Source organism: Cimex lectularius, unplaced genomic scaffold (assembly GCF_000648675.2).
Source record: "Cimex lectularius strain Harlan isolate CLEC.00 unplaced genomic scaffold, Clec_2.1 scaffold117, whole genome shotgun sequence".
NCBI lineage: Eukaryota > Metazoa > Arthropoda > Insecta > Hemiptera > Cimicidae > Cimex > Cimex lectularius.
Window position 1 is genome coordinate 1444471 of NW_019392706.1, and position 21163 is coordinate 1465633.

Sequence of the window (21163 nt, forward strand, 5' to 3'; positions counted from 1 at the left end):
CTTTCGATCATCATATTTATGTTATAATCGGTTAGCAGTTCAATGGCAACATCTGTATGTTGGAGCGCTGCGTACCAGGCTAATCCTGGGGCCGTTAAATAATATGCAAGATCCAATTTATAATTTTCACGATAATTTTCAAAAACGTCGGTTAAAATTAAAACGTCGGTTTTGAGATAGAGGTCTAGATATTCACTCTGATATTCTTTATATGGAATGTTTTCCACGCATTAGAAGCGTGTTGGTAATCTTCATCTGAAACGATTGACCAGTCAAATAATTAAAAAAAGTGATGCTTAGCCGGTTGTATCAAGGATCAGTGGTTTGGTGGACTAAGACATTACAGCTAAGGGCGGTTCAGAGACTGTCGTGTCTGAGCATCACTGGGGCAATGAGAACACCCCCCACGGCTGCCCTAGAAGTCCTTCTGAGTCTACCGCCACTACACATCTTTATCCAGGCAGAGGCCAGAGCCACAATTCATAGGCTAATGTAGGTACAGGCTGCAATAGCCTACTCACAAGGAGCAACTAATGCTTCAACTTCAGGTAGACAGAACTTTGGGGATGCCTACTGATGCCATGATCTTAAATTCAGTTTTGAGAAAAAATTTCTAATCCAAATACCTTGTAGAGCTGACTGGGAGAAAGGGAACCCAGTTAATGCCGACCATATCTGGTTTACAGATGGCTCCCAAACTCAATATGGGTCAGAAGCTGGCATTTACGGAAATAAACTAAGGACTAGAATTCATATAAGCCTGGGACAACATGCCCGTTTTTCAAGTGGAAACTGTGACTATTTTTCCAGGGATTATCAATAGAAAAATAGCCATCTACTCGGACAGCCAGGCGTATAAGGAGGTGGACAGCAATTGCCGCATCGAAAAGTCGAGAGTCGTTTGGGACTGCTTTGGAGCCCGGTCAGACATTACAGAAAATATCAAAATTACCCTTGTCTGGGTGCTAGGACACAAGGGCAGAGAGGTAACGAAGAGGCCGATAAATTGGCTAAGGAAAATTCAATGAGGACACGACACGTATTGGCCTTTTTATGGCTTACCAAATTGCCAAAACGCGGATCCATTAGGCAATGGATTAACAATAAGTACTCCGCTCAATGGGAATGTATCTCAGGACAGAGGCATGCGAAAAAAATTTATCCAAGGACCATCGCAGAAACAGCAGAACTACTAAATCTAGGAGGTGCTAGGACTAGAATAATAGTTAGACTGCTAACTGAACACTGCAGCCTCCAAAGACATAGGTATAAACTCGGAGTGGCAGAAACAAGCCTGCGTAGATATTGCCAAGAAGAAGAAACAGCAGAACACGTCCTCTGATGGTGCGAAGGCGAAGGCCTATGTAGGCTGATTCCTAATCCTGGGAGAGGAAAGCGAGGGCCTGAAGGATGCACAGGGGCTCCCTTGAAAACGCTGTGGGGTCTGGTAAAAAGCCTGAAGTTTAACGAGGAGCTCTAGACAAAAAATGGAGATGCACACTAGACCAATAGTGGTGACAGTGCACTGGTTGTAAAGAGGCCGGCTCCCATATAATCTAATCTAACCTAATCAAATGGTCCAAGACAAGGCTTTCTTCTTTCTGCCGGCGGGAGAAATAATCGAAGGAGTAGAAATGTCGCTTTTATGGTCTAAAAACCGCGAGTCCGTCTTGCGTTTATGAAAAGGTGTATATAGTTGTTGCGAGAAAGTGTAGGTTTTTTTAATTTTAATTGTGCGGGATCAAAACGGTCTTCGGAGCTCGACGGAAGTAGACCGTAAATTAAGGCAGGTGTGTTTGAAACTGGGTCCTTTCGCAAGGGCAGAACAGCCTCGAATCGCGAAATCCGCCCTGGCGATCGCCGCTTCAAAGTAGAATCGTGAATGGAACACGTCCAGCGTATACATTTCCCGGCGCATCTGCATCAAACGAGAGAAAAAACTGGATAAATGGATACTGCACATGTTAACAGAGTGGAACCAGCTGCAACGTTCTACAAACAAATCTCTTTTTCCTGTCGATAAAATACTAACTTATTGTTAGTAATACCTCTGACAAAAAGTGCATTTATTTTTCTCCTACATACGAATATGAAAAAAGTGTATTTATTAAGCGTGCATAGAGGTCTCTCCTCTCCTCTCCTCTCACTCTCTCTCTCTCTCTCTCTCTCTCTCTCTCTCTCTCTCTCCCTCCCTCTCTCTCTCTTCCCCCTCTCTATCTATTTATCTATCTATATGTATCTCTATCTGTCTATCTCTCCTCTTTTCCACTCGCCCTCACCCAAGCACATCGTGCAATCAAGATTAAATTACAAAAACAAATTTTAAAAAATGTAAAGAAAAAATTCGACAGGATACTGTATGTATAAAAATATTTCTTGCAATGTTATTCGATGTTTTGCCCAATCTTGGTTGTGTGTATTACACGAGTCGTCCTTAAGTTGATCAAATATTTCAAAGAAAGGAAATTCAAAATGAAAATGGCATGTTGCGTTTTTTGATGACATACCAGAAGAGCCATAGTGCGCGTTTAGTGTGATTGGTGTTGTAATCATTTATGATGAATTACTTCCTGAGAAGGAAATGATCAATTCAATCAAAAAAATATTCCCAGCCAGACCAATTAATAAACCCGTGACAAAAGGAAACGTGAAAAATAAGATTTATCGTGGTGTCGACTCTGTGAAGACTGTGGCGCTTAAGTAGTGTCCTGGTACATCCAACCAGGTCAACAAAAGTAAATCCATCATAGATTTTTTTTCACTAAGCGTGAATTTTATCTAGATGATTAGAAAGTTACCTATTTTACAACCCACGACCTCAAGATGACAAAGAACAGCCGTTTCATTCCGGATTATCGCAAAATTTTAAGTGCTTGTAACAAGTCTGTTTAGCAAACCATTTGAGATATTTTTCTCACAAGCACAAATTTATATACTGGCGCAAAAAAAAAACGCTTCGGCGCTAGTAAGTAACTAGACAAGAACGAACACTTGGATTAGTGGTCTTCTTTCCGTCCCAATGTGCTTAGCAATAGTGTTGGTGGAGGCCGGGCCATCATTCATGTTTGGCCTATGAGAGCGCGTGCTTTTGAGTATGCCGTGTTAGTGGAGGCCCAATTTTTTTTTATTATTTAGGAGTTCCATGAAGTGGCTTTCATTTATAAACCCATCATCAAAGAACGAAATCATGATTTGCTAACAAAAACAATGAAAAAGTGACATAATTAATAATTAACTATTGTGTAATTAGTAATACAAGGTAAACTTATCTGTCTATATNAAAATAAATATGTACAATTTAATACTGAACAATAAATTGAAATTCAAGCGGCTGCTGGGGTTATTATTAGTTTTACTACTGGTTAAAAACTGGATTAACGATGTAAATCTTTCAGCTGAGAATAATTTCTCAAGTTTTCTATCTAAACATTTTTTTTCTATTTTTCCTATATGAACCTTGTGATTCCAGACCGGAGAAACTGCAATCGCCTGAGGTGCCCAGTATATTGAGGTGAGAAATAAGGCTTGAGTTTCATAATGTGAATCCCCGTCCTTAAAAAAAAAGGGCTTGGCTTCACAGAAATCAAACACACGGCGAAGATGACAAATTTTTACCCCGAAGGTCATCGTTCTATCGAAGTATCATTGCCAATATGGAGACTGATCAGCCCCCGCCGCTGGGAACCAGGCCTCCACCTACACGGCATCCTCAAAAGCACCCGCTCTCATAGGCCAAACATATCGGACGACATGAGTGATTGCCCAGCCTCCACCAACAAGGGCATACTATTCCTGTCTAACGCATCATTCAATAGGACCCCTACACCAATTGCTAAGCACATTGGAACAGAATGAAGACCACTAATCCAAGTGTTCTTTCTTGTCTAGTAACTTCCAAGCGCCGAAGCATCTGGGAGTCATTATGTCCTGTGCTTCACAGAGAATATCATCCAGCGATCGGGGAATATATAAATTGAACCCTAGGACAGGAAGACGGCCTAACAAGGAGAAGCACTCTCTCCAAAATGAAGAGCCAAATCGGAGATCTATGAGGTTTAAAGTGCCTGGGTTGAAGAGCTTATCTCTTGGGTTACGTTCTTTCCCAGGACACATATGCCTACCCTCAGAGGTCGCTGTTAATCAAATTTTTTACGACACCTGATGAGCTACGTTAAACAAGAGCATGAAAAAAGTTCAGTTTACTGCTTTGATGCCTGGAAGCATGCGGTGAGGTTTGGCTCGAGGATGCCCTACATATTATTTATTTTTTGAAAACTGAAAGCCCGAAATTTTCCAGTGAGAAAATTACATCGTCTGCTTTTATTTCCGTTACTACTAAACTGAGAAAAATCCACTTAGTATCACTCTTGGTTTTCTGAACTTGAATCTTTGAAATAACTTAGCACCTAGCGTACCGTTACAAAGAATCACATTTTACTCTTTTTGTTTAACACGAGAGAGAAAACAGTTTTTTAAACCTTTGAAAAATTATTCAACTATTAAATTTCCCTGCCTTCTTTTTCATTCATATATGGCAGTCTCGGACCCAGTGAGCTAGAAACTTCTTCTTGGAAACTCAGCCAAGCTTAAAAATAGTTCACCTGTTTGGAGGTGCGGAAATGACAGTTTCGTAAAACCAAAAAAGAAAGATATTGTCCAAATTTGATATGTCAACACGGACACCAATAATGAGCATATTGTCCATCATGACGGTTTTGAGGAAAGGAAAAATGATTGTAGGTGTGTGGAAGAAGAACAGAAGATGAAAATGTAAAGGGTTGAAAAATTGTGACAACAGTGAAGCATATCAAGTACAATCCTTAATCAGTTTTATAACAACGTGTTCATTATGAGTAGACTTAAGGGAAATATTAATAAATCAAGTTAATAAAGCTTTTTTTAAATCTAATTTTAGTCGCAATTAAATGAGCATAAATCGTTATTTAGAGATTAAAAAATATTATTTTTCGTGTAAAAGTAGGTAAGAAAATGGACAAAACTTGGATTTGAACGCATTATCGTGATTCCAGCATTATAAAACCTTTAGATACCGACATTTCCGGAATTTTTTGACTTGGTTCCAATGCAGGACCGCCGGATTCGAACCCGGGACCTTTACCTTACACTGATGAACGCCGTGTCAGCACCTTAAAATCGTTGCTGCCACCGACGCCCCTTATTTCTTTGGTTATTGATAAACCTTGATACCATTTACTTTATTTTTATTGCAATCTACTAAAAACTGCTATAAGATGGTATATTCACATAGCTGATTTGAGCGAGTAGAACGGCGAAATAAAAGTATTAAAGAATAGAAGATTTCAACTTTCAAATTTTTTTTGGCGAAACCAGGGCCTATTCACGAGAAGTGGCGGATATGAGTCCGATATTGTGGAGTGTAGAATCATCAAAAAAAGTTTAGTTCAGATCCGTGACACACCAACCAGGTGGTCCCCTTGTTAGACCGTGTAAAGTTTCTTAATGATGAGGAAAATAAAATGTTTATTTCCCCTAAAATTTGTATTCAGGGATATTTACGGGTGCAAAAACCAAATATCGACTTTGTTTCTTGCTAAAAAAATATTGTAACATATTTTTCTTTACATACTAGAGCCCATTGGCACGAACGCTGGGACACGTGTTTATTTTTTAATATTTTTCGAGCTGGTATTGACCCAAAAAACAGTTCCATTTAAATCCGTGAATCCTTGTCTGTAACTTCACCTTTTTAGAAATTATTACATAATAAATAAGAGAGGATCTTTTCCCATAAATATAATTTCCCCCCTATCAATGAATGAATCAATGATCCTTTTGTGGTCCCTTCTAAAACTTTTTTTCATCTTGGTAATCAATTAATAGAAATTGTCGAAAAAATTTGGCCAAATTATTTTTAAAAAAAAGTTCTAATGTTCGGTTGGGAGGTCTTGATGTGTATAGGTTTATCAGGGCATTTTTAAAACAAAGTTCTCCTCATTAAATCCATTATATCTCGTGGTCCGATTGACCAAATAACTTCTTTCCATTAATTAATCTTTATGTAAGGCATTGGTTGAAATGAAAAAGCTAGTGTTACGAGCGGGATTCGAACCCACGACCTTCGAATCCCGCTCATGATACTAGCTTTTTCATTTTAACCAGTATCTTACATAAAGATTAATTAATTGGAAGTTCTCCGCATTGTCGACTTGGCACAATTATTGAATGTTTGGGGTCTCGACTTATTGTCAGATTTATATCGATCAAAAGTTAGTTTGGATGAATTTTAGCCCCGGGCTTGAATTTTGGCTCAATGTCTGAGGCCAAAACACTAACATCTCTAAACTGAACAACGGAATTTAATGAATGTTGACAGAATCATTGAACTTTTGAACCTAGATCATCAATGCTTTGTCGTTTGTTCTTTGTTTTTTCAAAACCGATTTCGAGTCATTCCTCTCCCCAAGGCGTGAAACGAGTATTTCTTTCTGAGTGCACACTTCAATTTGACGTTATCCTACTTTGTAACTTGATTAAATTGTTGAACATTTATGTCTCAAAACACAGTTATTACTTTTTAAAAGTAATCTGCAGGATGTGAAGGGTTGTTTTTTTTTGGGGGGGGGAGGATAATATAACATTATTGTATTATCACACTAATTAATAAATAAATCGGGGGAGTGGGTGTCCGCAACGGTTTAGGCGTTGACACGGCGCTCATTACTGTAAGGTGAAGGTCCCGGGTTCGAATCTAGCGGCCCTGTATTCGAACCAGACGTACTTACAAATGGGCTTTTTTTCAAAAACACCGGCACCCTGAGGGTTTATATGACCTCTGCTGTTGCGAACCCTCGTTAAAATAAAATAAATAAATAAATAAATAAAATAAACAAATTTAAAGCGTGGGTTAATGCTTGAATCTTTGAGTGTAGAATTGCTGGAAATCTGTCAAAATCGGCAGGAAGGAAACCTGGGTTTATGCTGGACGCTTCTAAAACAATGTTTCCTTAAATATAGCTGACTGATCTGAAGAGCAAATATTGAACCCATGCGCCTTCACATACCCTGAAAACTGAGTTGAAATTTGTTTTCAGAGGAGCTTAAAAAATCAGAAATTTGAAACAAAATTTTGTGCGGTTTTCTTCTAATAATTCCATGAGAAATCTGCTCAAAATAGCAAACCTTGATCAATATTCAAATCTTTATTATTGAATTATTGAAATACATACTATATTTAGCAGGCCATCCACTCCTGCGAATTTGATGTATCGGGCAGGGTCCGTCCCATCACCATTTGGGAAAAAAAGCATTTTTAATCACAAATTCGCCCAATAATCAGCACAATTTCACTTAATTTGCCGCACGGGTTTGAACCTATTAAAATCATTATTTATAATAGAAAAGGAATTTATCCAGGATTCTGCTCCAGGGCGTAAATGTAAATCGATTTTGTGAGGGACGCCTTTAAAAAAACTGCCTTAATTACCTGATCAAAAAAATTTGATGCACCAGGTATTAAAACCTTTGAGTCTGTATATTTTTTCTTCAAAATTTCACCAACAAATTGGTATTGAGGTGAATAACCATACGATAAAGATTTGAAAAAGGCTTTTCCAAAACAAAATATTTTGAAAACATCCCTTTTGTCAAATTCTATAAAAATTTGGCACAAATGTACATTTGTGTCTTCATATATTTTTGCATATTTTGTTTCAATTTTTTCCCAAGGCCTGCGAATTTTAATCTAAATTTATAGAAGTGATTACTTAGTCCATCTCATCCCCCCAATTGTTAAAAAATTTGTATTCAGGGATATTTATGGGTGCAAAAACCAAATATCGACTTTGTTTCTTGCTAAAAAAATATTGTAACATACTTTTCTTTACATACTAGAGCCCATTGGCACGAACGCTGGGACACGTGTCTAATATTTTTCGACCTAGTATTGACCCAAAAAACATTTCCATTTAAATCCGTGAATCCTTGTCTGTAACTTCACCTTTTTAGAAATTATTAATAAATAAGAGAGGATCTTTTCCCATAAATATAATTTCCCCCGTATCAATGAATGAGTCAATGAACCTTTTGTGGTCCCTTCTAAAACTTTTTTTCATCTTGGTAATCAATTAATAGAAATTGACGAAATTTGGCCAAATTATTTTTTTTTTAAATTCTAATGCTCGGTTGGGAGGTCTTGATGTATATATGGCATTTCCAAAACAATATTCTCCTTATTGTCGACTTGGCACAATTATTAAATGTTTGGTGTCTCGACTTATTGTCAGAATTATATCAATCAAAAGTCAGTTTTGATGATTTGAATAAAACATTAATTGTACAATAAAATTTTGGAATTCGACAAATGGTTGATAATTTCTGTTCTAAACTAGATTGAATGAAAATTTTGGTGGAATCAGACAAGTGGCATCCACCTTCTAGGCCAAAACGTTTATTGGTTTGTGAAGGACCGTTTCCTTTCTGTTCTGATCAACCGAATTATTGAAAACCCAGTCCCTTTTATTAATCTAGAACATATTAAGGTTTAGAATAGACGGCCTCTTTGTGTTGTGTCTGTGCAAGCAGAAACTTTCTCGGACATGCAGCACTGGCTGTAATTGAACCACAACTGCTGTAATTTAACAGTGAGAATGCTTTTCAGACAGTTCATTTTGAATTTAAGGTTATTTAGTTCCTATTTATCTTCAAACACTTAATAAAGATAATATGAATTTCCTTTGAATTATTGATAGGAATTGTCACAGAATACTCAAAAACCACTCTAGGGTTGATGAAGCCAGACCGAGCGGGTCAAATATTTAAATATTTGAAAATTCTAAACAAAATGTCTCTTAAAAACTATAATATTTAATCTATATTTGACACTAATGTCAGCTTTATGATAGGTAAAAGACCGAGTGTAAAATTGTGTAAACATTGTAAGTATTTGTCTTAAGTTATAAATGTACGAATTTTAGGTTAAAAGGAGGCTACAGACATGGGGTCAGGGATTTTATAAAAATTTTGTCTTAAAGATAGGAAAAAAAATACTATGCCGGATCTTATTAAATGAGAATAGATATATAAAAAGTTACATAAACCAAAAGAACTTTAGTAAAGTAGGACAAAAGAAATTATTTTCGAGAAGGACGATTCAGTTTCGTTTTGAGCACTCTTTTAAATACGAATTTTCACAGCAATCTAAAATTAGATATTTTTTGGCTGGCGCTTCGGTTGGGATTTTTTTCATCGATGTCCGGTTTTTTGGAAAAAAGATTTTTTTTATTTTCCTCAATGTATTCAGGGGTTTTAGAGATAAGAAAGACAAATGTCGACTTTATTTCTTGCTAAAAAAATTAACCTAACTTTTCTCGGCTTTGTAGTCTAGAGCCCATTGGCACGAACACGCTAGGGCACGTGTCAAATATTTTTTGACCTAGTATTGAAAAAAAACACATTTAAATCCGTGATCCCATGTCTGTAGTTTCATCTAGTAGTTATTATGTAAGACACTTAGTATGTAGTAGACTATGTAGTAAATAGTTCATGCTTTGCAATTCCTGAGTCGTGCAGTTGGTCGACCTACGTGCTGAGCTGGGCATTTCAACCAGTTCGATGTGTTAAATGACCAGAGTTTTTGGATGATGAGTAAGCGCAATTTAACCGTTTGCTCATTGAACATTGCACATAGCAGTTTTTCATAGATTTTCCGAACTAGATTTTCGTAAATAAATAATTAACTCACATTTTGATGAGTCAACGATTGAAACGGCCAGTTATCTCTCTTATGCATAACGAGTTAAATGATTGTGCCAAATGTCTGATAAAAGGAATCCGGCTTGAATAAATTTCAACGTCATCCCACAATGTAATACACAAAATTCAACAATAAATCGAAATAATGATGATTTCATTGTCATCAGGTAAGTAGATACAAAAATTGGGGAGGGGGGATACAAAAACACCCCAAAAATGGACAATTATAAACAGTTTAGTATAAAATGCCCCGCTGAGGAGTTTTAACATTATTAGAAGAAAAATTGTTCTATTGAAGGAGGAGTGACGGAGCAGGTAAGATCGGGTTTATACCCATTTTCCTTACCGGTATGTTCTCCAGATGACTCAGGTTACCTGAATTCAGCCAGTTGGACGGGGGGGGGGGCACTCAATTATATTCATATTTTATCCTACTCTCCCTAAACACTTGCTCTTTCCATTGAAAATATTTAAATTTTTACAACACTTCCGTTCTTTTAAAAAAATGTCAGAGGGGAGAGAAATATTTCTATTTGACATCTATGCAATTTATAAGCAAACAGACGGAGATGCATTCACAGAGAAAGCTTTCAACTTCGACATTTTTAAAAGTTCTTTTGCCATATTTTACTTTGATTTAAAATATAAACGTCTTATATATATTTATCGGATCTTCCTGGGTGAGGCTTTGCTGGACAAGACTCTTCTACCATACAAAACTGGCTCTTATAATATTTTTTTTATATTTACACCTGTCATCCATTTGAGATTCGAGGCGGAAGAAAGCCACCATGTTTCACAACCACGCACATCACTGAAGCAAATCCATAGGCCATTGCTCCATCAGTCGACGTGAAAGATTTCCAGGTAGGATGGGAAAAGATATTGGACGAGAGGGTTTTGACGTATGAATACAAGGTCATGAACGAAAGGTTGGTACAACGGATGGTTTGAGTGAGAAGACAGGCAAATGTGGTGAACACAGTCAAAGAGAAAGTGTGTATTGTAAAACAGATTCGTTGTATGCTTCCTTGTGATGATGATGATCATGATATTAAGAACCGGAGGTTTGGTATTCCCAAACACTAAAGTCTTTGGGCTTATTGTACATTTCCTAGTTCCTTACTTCAGTTCAATACACTCGATCCTTCTTTTAAAAAGTAGTAGATCATTGTCAGTGCTGCAATTCTTTCTACCGGGTCTTGTTTGTCCCCATAGGGTCTCTATGAATTGGTTCCACAACGTGGCAGATTCCTCTTCCTTCAATTACCTACGAATGTAGGTAATTGAACCCACGTTGTGTTTGGGGGACTGGTGAGATAATAAGTACTGAAAAATACCTTGTAATGTTCTCAGTAAAACTACGTGAGCTACGACTAAAACTACCCAAACGATGCTGTCATCGCTCAAGAGAAGCGGCATTAGTTACCACCACACATCTGCTGCACAGTGGATCGAGTGCCATACTCCTTGTTATGAACGAAACCTTCATACGGTTATTAAAGTACGCAAACAAAGAGACAGAGAGATGCGTATCTTCCACAACGGCCCTGCAATTACTAGGAAAAGGCTATGGTACAACACTATTCCTGAGCTATTTGAAATATTCTATAAAGCAGATTGGAAGAAAGGGTTTTAACCTTAGCTAATGGTAAATCCAGTTAATGCCGACTATATCTAGTATATTAGCTCTAACACTGAATATGAGTCAGAAGCTGATATCTATTGAAATAAACCAAGGACTATGCAATATGCCACTGTTTGGCAGGAGACTGGATATTGAAGACATGTTGCTTATAGCCACCTACTCTGACAGCCAGAAGGCACTAAAAGCCATTACTGCGTGTAATTCCAGTTACCAGCAAGTGATCGGTAAAGTCCAAAGCCTTTGGGGTTGCATCAAGGCCCTGTTATACACTAGCAACATTAACAAAACTTACCCTTGTTTGAGTACTAGGACATACAGGGCAGAGGGGCCGATTAATTGGCCAAGGAAGGATCAATGAGGACACCGATCGGCCCTGAACCCTTTTGCTTCAAATTGCCAAAAAGTACATAATGCAATAAGTCCTCAGTTAAATTGATTTTTACTCCAGGACAGAGGCGAGCAAAGTTCGTTTAAACCTAGCATGTGCTAGGGCCAGAATGTTAGTAGGACTGCTGACTCCGGAGGTCTACTAAGACCTAAAACATGTTACGACTATAATGACAGTAGGACTGTTGAATCCGGAGGCCTACTAAGACCTAGAACTGTCATGATTATAATGATAGTAGGACTGCTGATTCCGGAGGCTTACCAAGACCTAGGACGGGACGTTTATTGAAACGTTTCGAAATATAACGTAAGATTGCTACTTGCGCAACAAGAATCAGGAACAAAGCACGACTGGTTGATATTTGACAAAAAAAACGGTTGTCACGTTTGTTGAATTTCAACAAAACGTGTGCGTGAGATAAGTTAATTATTGAAAAGGTAGAGTTGCTAGACTATCGTACCGGTCATATCATGCTACGAAATCGAGCCTTTAATGTAATATAATAACGGAACACTTAAGGACAGATAGGTGAAAACTTACCGAAGCTTACACTTTGAGCATAACTGTAGGCCCATTAAATTGTACGTTCCAACTTCCATAATCAAATTATCGAAGAAAGAACAAAACAAATGAAATGTAACTAATTGTAATTACGTTGTACCTTTTGGCCGTTTAAAGTAGTGAATTAAAAGTCGAAAGATTAAAACGTCTTGTTATTAGCCCGGTAATTAGGGAAAACATTCTCTTTGTACCGTTTCAACTATTTTCGCCCGTCTATCTCTCCATGTGTTGTTTCCCTCTGGTGTTAAAACCGAACGAAGCGTGAATCCGCCGCGAGTTCAACTTTTCGTCCTTAGCAATTAAAAAAGCAGTAAATGTTATAGCGAAATGGTAATTGCTCGAATGAGACATTGTGAAATTAATGGGTATTGTATAATTAGCTGTGGTAGAACAGGGCTACCCAGTAAACCAGATGACCCCCGAAAGGCTTGGGACCCTCGAGGATGCCATCATGCTGGCCTATAAGAAAGTATCGGCTGGAGAATCGCAGACGTTGGATTGGAAATTCAACATATGCACACACAGGTCAGGATATATGGTCATAACCTATGAGGATCAGGTTAGTGCTGACTGGCTAAGGGCGACCGTCCCAGCGCTGAAGCCGTGGAAGGACGCAGTCCCGAGACTTTGGCAGGGGACGACTTACCCAAGCCAATTCCAGCACTACCTACATACTGGATCCCAAAACCGGAAGACTGGCGGCAGAGAGGATTTTGGCTAGGCTAAAGACCTCAAACCGGAAGCTAAATACACTGGGGAGAAATCCAGCAGTAGAAGTGTAAACTTTCTTCATGGACAACAACTCCTTTCAGGAGCTCCAGAAAGTGGACATGCATTCCACCTTGGAATGGGAAGAATTCGATTCCTCGAAAAGGTAAGGGCGAAGAAGACGAAAGTCGAAAGGCTCAACTCGCACTTCCAACCACAGACGAAGAAGCAGACTCAGCAAAGGAGGCTAAGGATTACACAAGCCCGCTCAAGAAGATGCAAGGCCAACAGCAGGTAGATCGAATGGAGGAAGGTATCCACACAGGGCCATCCACTTCCGCCTAATGTCAGACGGACAGGGAGGAATAACAGTACTCCATGTCAACCTCCAGCATGCAAAGGCCGCATCGAGCACACTGTGCAGGAGGTTTGACGGGGGGAGGGCGTCACCCTGATCCAAGAACCTTGGTTGTATAATGGGATTGTGAGAATAATAAACCTCCAACAAACACAGGTAATATAGCAGAGGTCATCAACAAGACCCTGGTCTTTTATAGTGTTCAATACAAGAATCAGCTGCACATTAATACTATGTTCTGGCGACTTTGTTACAGCTATCCTAACAGCAAAGGCTGCGGGCGGAGAATCAAGATGGCTAATCTGCTCAGCCTATTTCCCAAGAGAAGTACCGTGCATACCCAAGTTGCTGGACGACATCGTGAGGTACTCCAGGGAACAAAACATGAAACTAGTCATGGGATGTGACGCAAATTGCCACCTTGTTGTATGGGGTAGCACCGACATCAACAACCGAGGTGAGTCCTTATCAGACAGACCTAGCTGGTGAAGTATTAGTATTATAGTAATATAACTTGATTTGTATATATTTTTATATATTAATCAATGTTTCACGTTCTTAACGTTTAATAATTGAGACTTTGTCTAAAAAAGTTTTAAAAAAAATTAAAATTAAAAAAAGACAGATAAAATTGTTTTAATTTTGTTTTAGATTTTTAATTCATTCAATATCGCGTATTTCCTCCTCTTGCTAAATAACATCTCGAAGACTCCTCGGCATACTTTCTACCAGACTTGGAAATGACTTTTTGCTGGAGGTTAGCCCATTCTTCACGAAGAGTCCTTTTCCGTCCACGTGATCTTATTCGTCTTTTGAGGTTATCCCATAAATGCTCGATGGGAGTCAAGTCGGGAGAACAGGCTGGCCAGGATATAACCCTGATGTTATGCTGTTGAAGGTACGTTTGTACTATGTGGACGGGCATTATCGTGCATTAGAATAGGATTGTCGCTGATTTCATCGAGGATAGGCAAAGCATGAATTTCCAAAATTTGATCCAGTGATTGGCCGTCAAAGACCCTCCACGAACAACAACAAACCTTTCATTTCGCCTTCTCCACACTCTTTCACGCCCATCTGGAGATGGTAGAGCAAATCTACACTCATCTGAAAAAATACAGCAGACTAATCGTCCAAAGGCCAATGGCTGTGTTCTCGAGCAAATGAGAGCCGTGCAACTCGGAGTTCTGGTCCTCTTACGGGGCGAAAAGCCATCGTAGAGGCCACCGATCCCCTTTTTTAAATGTAATTTCTAATTTTATGAAATAATTATTAATTATTCATAACTTAATTTTAATTATCATATCACATTTTAAGAGCTCATTTATTTTATTTTTAAATAAACTCTCACGTGTACAGGAATTTTACTTTAGATGCTATATTTCATATCATCTAAGATTTTTTTTGCCGAAAAGAAAGGGTTAGTTTAGAAGTATAAAAGGGTTAATTTGTCGGGGAAAAGTAAATTTGAATGAAAACGCTACACAGGAATTTTGCTTTTTTATTATATAAAGAAGATAAAAGTTAATAAATAAGGTTAAAAAACCATTAATTTAAAATTATAAAGGATTAATTTGGGGTAACAGAAAATACATTTGATTTGAAAAAAGGTTAATTTGAAATTAAAAAGGTTATTTTGTAGTTAAAGTTTGTAGTTAATTTGAAATTAAAAAAGGTTAATTTGAAATTTAAAAAATTTAATTTGAAATTAAAAAAGGGTAATTTTGAAATTAAAAAATTATTTGAAATTAAAAAAAGGTTAATTTGACATTAAAAGGGTGAATTTTCCTTCCGGGCATGAGGGTAAATTGCGTCCACATACGTAACACACACATAAATCTACACTGGCACAAGCACATTAACATTATATACATGATGACACCCTAGGGCTACCCCCCTCCCAGGAAAGTGATACGAGGTTCATCCGGTTGAGGATTGGCCATACGAGGTTGACACACGGGCACCTGCTTTTGGGTCAAAGCCGGCGCAGGTGCACCTTATGCAGAGAAAGATTGCTCGTGTGCCCCACATAATAGAGGCGTGTCATGCCAAGACTCCATACAGAGAGCGTGTAGGTATGTCACGGATTTAAGAATGGTTCTCGGACACGGTAGCGAGTTTCAGGGTCCCCTGTTCTGCTTTTTAGGGGTGTTGGGAATTTTTTTATTGTGTATAGCTGTCAAAATATGTGTTTTGTATGAATGTATTTGTTAGAGTGAATGGGAAGGGGTGAAATAGCATCCCCATCGCCCCTCGAGCTGGGTACGTAACTTGGGCCGATGGTCGAATTCTAAAAGTACCCCATCGACCCCAATTAAATTATTTTGTTATTTTATGCAGGTTGATGGAGAAATATTGAATACTCCATCTACTAAATAGAATGAATGTAATGTACATAGGTGTGAATGTATTTATTTGTGTGAATGCGCATTGAATGTTTTCTATTATATTTCGCATGCGCTCGGGGCTTAAATAGCCCAGCTGTAGGATGCTCCTAAAAATGCAGGAATTTTATGTTACATCCTTACATTTCATATCATCTCCTAAGTTTTTTAATGCTTCAAAGAAAGGGCCATTTGGAATTGAAAAATGGTAATTTGTCGGTTAAAAGCTATATGTTATTACGATGCCAACAAAAATGCGTTTTTGGGATAAATATAAATACTCCATTGAAGGTTGTACGTGTTTTATCTTTCATTTACTCCCCCCTCCCCGTCACAAAAAGAACATTGCATATTCATGATTTCATTTTTTAATCTCGCGATAATTGTTAAATGTGCGGTTTGACATCGCTCTGACAGCGGTGTATTTAGCTGAAGGTCGTGGGTTCGAATCCCGCTCGTGACACTAACTTTTCCATTTCAACCAAAACCTTACATAAAAAGATTAATTAATTGAAAAGTTGTAATAACCTTTAATTTGGATAAAATCCAAAGGACTTAGGAATTTTTAAGTGAAACACATCAGAACAAAATGTCCCATGCTCAGCCAAATCAAAAATTGCTTATTGTTTGATTGCTATAAAAATTCGTATCTAGGGTTTTGAACGTTGCCTAAAACGATTCTAAATCGGGTTTTTTTTTCGAAAACAGTTATTTTTGTTGTATTTTATTGAAAGCGTTTTTTAGTTTTTGTAACTTTGTATAATCTATTCTCCTCATCTAAGACAATCCTGCGTAGTATTTTCTCATGCAAAAGGAAATTTACATGGTCATAGTACCCAACAAACTGCACGTAATTACTCAAACAGGCTTTCTGTAAATAATATAAAACCGGAGATATAATATAACAAGTTTGAGGTGTTTTATTTATTTATTTCTTATTTTTCCCACTTATAATGACATAAAATTTAAATACTGTTGAAATGTGCTGAAAGGAGAGAACTCAAACTTTCCGACGGTCGTAATAATGTTGGATTTGGGTACAATGGTGAGGAGTACCAATTTTTACCAATTTTTAAATCCAAAAGATTGGATGTGGGAGAAAGAAATTGCCCCCGAAAGATCCAGCCAAAAATGTCTACGTTTAGATTGCAATGAAAATGCTTAAGAGCTTTAAAGGGTGCTTAAAACGAGTCCGAATCGTTTTTTCTCGAAAACAATTATTTTTACCCAACATTCCAGAAAGCGTCTTTTGTTTTTTGTAACTTTTTAGATTATTTATTTTCATTTATTGGGCTAGTGCAAAAATAATGCAGTTTTTGAAAAGGGAGTCAAAACTTTTTTAAATATTTTTTATAAAATAAAGAAAATTTATTCCAAATATTTTCCATCACAATCTATACATCTGTGCCAACGTGTAATAAGCGCTTTTATTCAACTGACATAAATTTCTGTTAGTAGGTTAGCAAGAAGATAAAAGAAGTTTTGGAAGGGTTCATACAAACTTCATTGATTCATTTATTGGTTGGCGGAAAACTATATACAGGGGAAAAGAAGGACCAGTACACTTTTTTTTTGCAAAGTAGGTTTTACATTTGGACTAGCCAAAATTCAGAAAAGCCTCATGGTTGGACGATTTCTTCCGAAACAGTTAGCGAACCTATCCTCTCCTTATACTTCCAGCTTTGTAAGGTTTTTATTTTTAAAAAAATATTTAAATTGTCCATGACGATCAAAACTTAGGAAAGCTGATTAAGGAATATGCTTGATGTGCTTCACTGATGTCATAACATTTCAACCCTTTGCCTTTTTGTCTTCTATTCTTCTTCCAAACATCTAGAATCATTTTCCCTGTTCCTCAAAACCGCCATGAACGACATTGTGCTGATCGTGTCCATTTTTAAGAAAACAAATATGCTAAATTCAGTATTTTAAGCTCGAAATATTGTATATCAATTATTAAACCTTTACACTTAAGATTTGAGAGTATTTCTATTCAGATGGTCCTAGACGAATTTCTCCATGATTAAGTATTGTATTAAAACCAAAATGAAAAATTTAAATTAGCCAAAAAAATTAATTTTTATGTTAATCGTCATCCGTGGTTTCGCATTAAAAAATTGTATATTTCTCTGATTTTGTTCGTAGCACCTAAGAGGGGAAAGACGGTGGGTGATACCCGTTCAGGTAGAGCCTTTCAGATCGAGCTAGCCATGACAAAAGGAGCTCCACAAAAAGCGGAGCGAAAGGGGGAATACCTGGGTAAAAAGTTTTTGAAATTTCTTGAAAGGAATACTCCCGGACTCTCTTGTCACGAGGGGTTTTTCTAGAAAATCGTACAATGTGTCAAGGGATGCCCCAGCCGAGAGGAGGCTACCTACAATCGTGGAATGTATGTTTACAAAGAGCGCAAAATATCCTTCCAGATGGAAAATAGTTAATGTAATCCTAAAAAGCCCGCTTTAACTCCTTAAAAACAGACAATCTGGATAAGTCGGTGAAACTCAAGTGCATATTTTCAAATCAAATGGGCCGTTTTATCCATTGTTCAAAAACTCAAACACTATTTTAAACGTCGAAACCTTATATTAAATTTTTTAATTAATTATATTTTTTATCTAAGGTCTTGGGGGTGGTTTCAACTGGGTTGAAAACTAAACGGCTCTGAGGTGTGCAACGAAATAGTCACGGGGTTGGCGGTTGGTATCACCTCAGTGTGTTATATTATATCTTATGTTAACCCAAGACACAATTTTTAAACTCAACTCGGGTGCCAAAGTTACCATATACAACACCAACCTTGTATAACCTAACCTGGCATACACACACTGCAGACTCCTTCAATCTACTACAACTCTGTTCCTCTCCCAGCAACCAATGTCGTCCGTTTTGTGGGACCTGAAATAGACAAAAGAATTACTTGAAGCCCCTACAATTGACTGCAAAGACTACATGACAACAGATCCTAACCCCTAATCGACGCATGATTACTACAACCAAGCGTTCCAACCTCAAATATTTAGTCCAAAATCCTTCGGACCTAAACTCTCGATTCCGTATCCGACCCTATCCTGCTTTGAAACTGTAATAAGTCGTTACACTTGCCTCTATCCCTTCACCCTCATCCGAACAGCTTTCATTCTGAACCCTTCCCGACAATATACCTAAAGCTCCAATGACCTCGCAAGTGAGGAATGTGAATAGTGTTGTAATTAATAACTCTTATAATGCTATAATACTATTTTAGTAAATGATGTTTTTTAATAGTTAGAAACCATATGATGGCATCGTTCTAGCGTTTATAAGATTTCTCTTATCTATCTTTTATTTTAGGTTTAACAAGATTAGTTAATTACACCTACTTAGTTATGTACTAATACTTAAAATTAGTAGTTATCTACCATACTTGTAGGGAAGAAAAAAAAACGAAAACTTGTCTCTCCCCAATTCCACTTGATCGATTGATTAATAACCAGAATTGATTCGTTTATTATATTATGAAGTATTAGGATTTAATGTAAGTCCATATATGTTTAGTAGTCATAATTGACTTTTTAATTAATTATAATTTTTTCTAAGGTCTTGGTTGAGATGAAAAAGTTAGTGCCACGAGCGGGATTCGAACCCACCGAGCCGAAAGTCGTGGGTTCGAATACCGCTCGTGACACTAACATTTTCATCTCTTCCAAGACCGATACAAAGTATAATTAATTAAAAAATTTAATATAAGGTTTTGACCTTTAAAATAGAGTTTGTGTTTTTGAAAAATGGATAAAACGGCCCATTTGACATGAAAATATGTGGTTGTGTTTCACCAATTTATCCAGATTGTTTCTTTTTAAGGTGTCACAGCAGGCTTTTTAGTAATATTAACAATTTTCCGTCTCTAAGGACAATTTGCGCACTATGGAAACATACATTCCAAGATTATAGGTAGTCTCCACCTGACACATTGCACTATTTTGTAAAAAAAAAACCTCGAAATAAGAGATTCCGGGATAACTTCTCTGGAGGTTTAACTCCCACATGATATTGGATGTAAGGTTGGCTCTCAGTTCTGCCGTACAACATTTGAGGGTATTTCCGTATGCTAGAGCCAATGCCAAGTTGTCTTTTTTAATGGCGGCCTCCACTTGATGGAATTGCGAACTGCTTGTGGACGTGGAAAATCCCCAGACTTCAAAGATCTGAAATTCGGATGTCTGTATACAGTGAAATAGTGGTCCGTTATCTGAGCAGACGAGTTGTGGGATTCCATTTTCTTGCAAATCAAAGATTTTGATTATGTCTGACGTTCTCATTTTCGAACTTGGTGGACTTCAAAGAATCTTGAGTAATGGTCAGTAATACAAGGTACCATTTGTCGTCAAGTTTGAAGAGATCCTATGAAGCAACTTGCCAAGGGTAGTCAGGAAACTTTTAAAGCAGCAATGGTTCATTCTGGTTTGATGAGTTTTGTGCGCAGACAGGGCAGGATTTTATTTTCGTTTCAATGTCTGAGGCGATTCCTGGCCACCACATACGTATTTTGCGCTCGTCGTCGCGTTTTGATGTTGCTTTGATGGTCAGCATGCTGCTTAGAGTAACGGATTAGGTTAGGTTAGGGATAGTTAGAGACTAAACTATGCAACTATGCAATTTTTTCACTTTTTGTAAAAGAATGAACCCACTGCTCCCAGCCAACGCGACGTTCCAATGAGAAGTTAGTTTTTATTGGCTCTCAATTTTGAACGTGCGAAAAAAAGGAAATACAACACAACTAAATATTATCTTAATAAACGCTGTAAGAAAATAATTTTAAATTTGTGATTAATTTGCATGTCTTTTCTTTTGTAGGTCTTTAACTGCAGACACCATGGTACCAGCGAATACTTCTCACACATGAATCCCAAAAGCTGCTGGTTTCATTCGGCTCATAAACCGCATGCTGAAACTATTATTAACACTAGCTAAATATAAAAAAGAGTTACATACAATTAAAACCGTATCAAAAACAATGGATATCAAGAAATATTTATTGATGTTTCTTTTAAAAAGATTTTTAAAAAATAACTTTAAAAGAAGCAACAATTTGGCTCAGCCACCCCACCAAAAAAGAAACATTAGGTTTTCATTGCTTGCCATACATAGGTGAACTATCAGAAAAAGTAGGTAAAATTATTAAAAGAGAAGGTCTTAGAGGAGCTTTTAGAGGTAGGTGTTCAATTAGAAACATTCCCTCAAAACTTAAAGACAAGGTTGATAACTTGCCAAAAAGCGGGGTTCACAAATTTAATTGTAACGATTGTGATATTAAATATATAGGACAAAGCGGCAGAGAAATTAAAATGAGAGCTAAAGAACACTTGCCTAAATTGAACAATTTTCTGAATTTAAGGACCATCTAA

General features: G+C 37.3%; 1 long non-coding RNA gene across 1 annotated transcript; it reads left to right on the plus strand.

Annotated features, from left to right (window-relative positions):
* The first annotated feature begins 11318 nt into the window (after positions 1-11318).
* On the plus strand, positions 11319-20756 carry LOC112126693. The gene is made up of 3 exons (XR_002910146.1): positions 11319-13551; positions 13652-13852; positions 20613-20756. It is a non-coding gene; the product is annotated as an uncharacterized LOC112126693 (long non-coding RNA).
* The last annotated feature ends 407 nt before the right edge of the window (positions 20757-21163 follow it).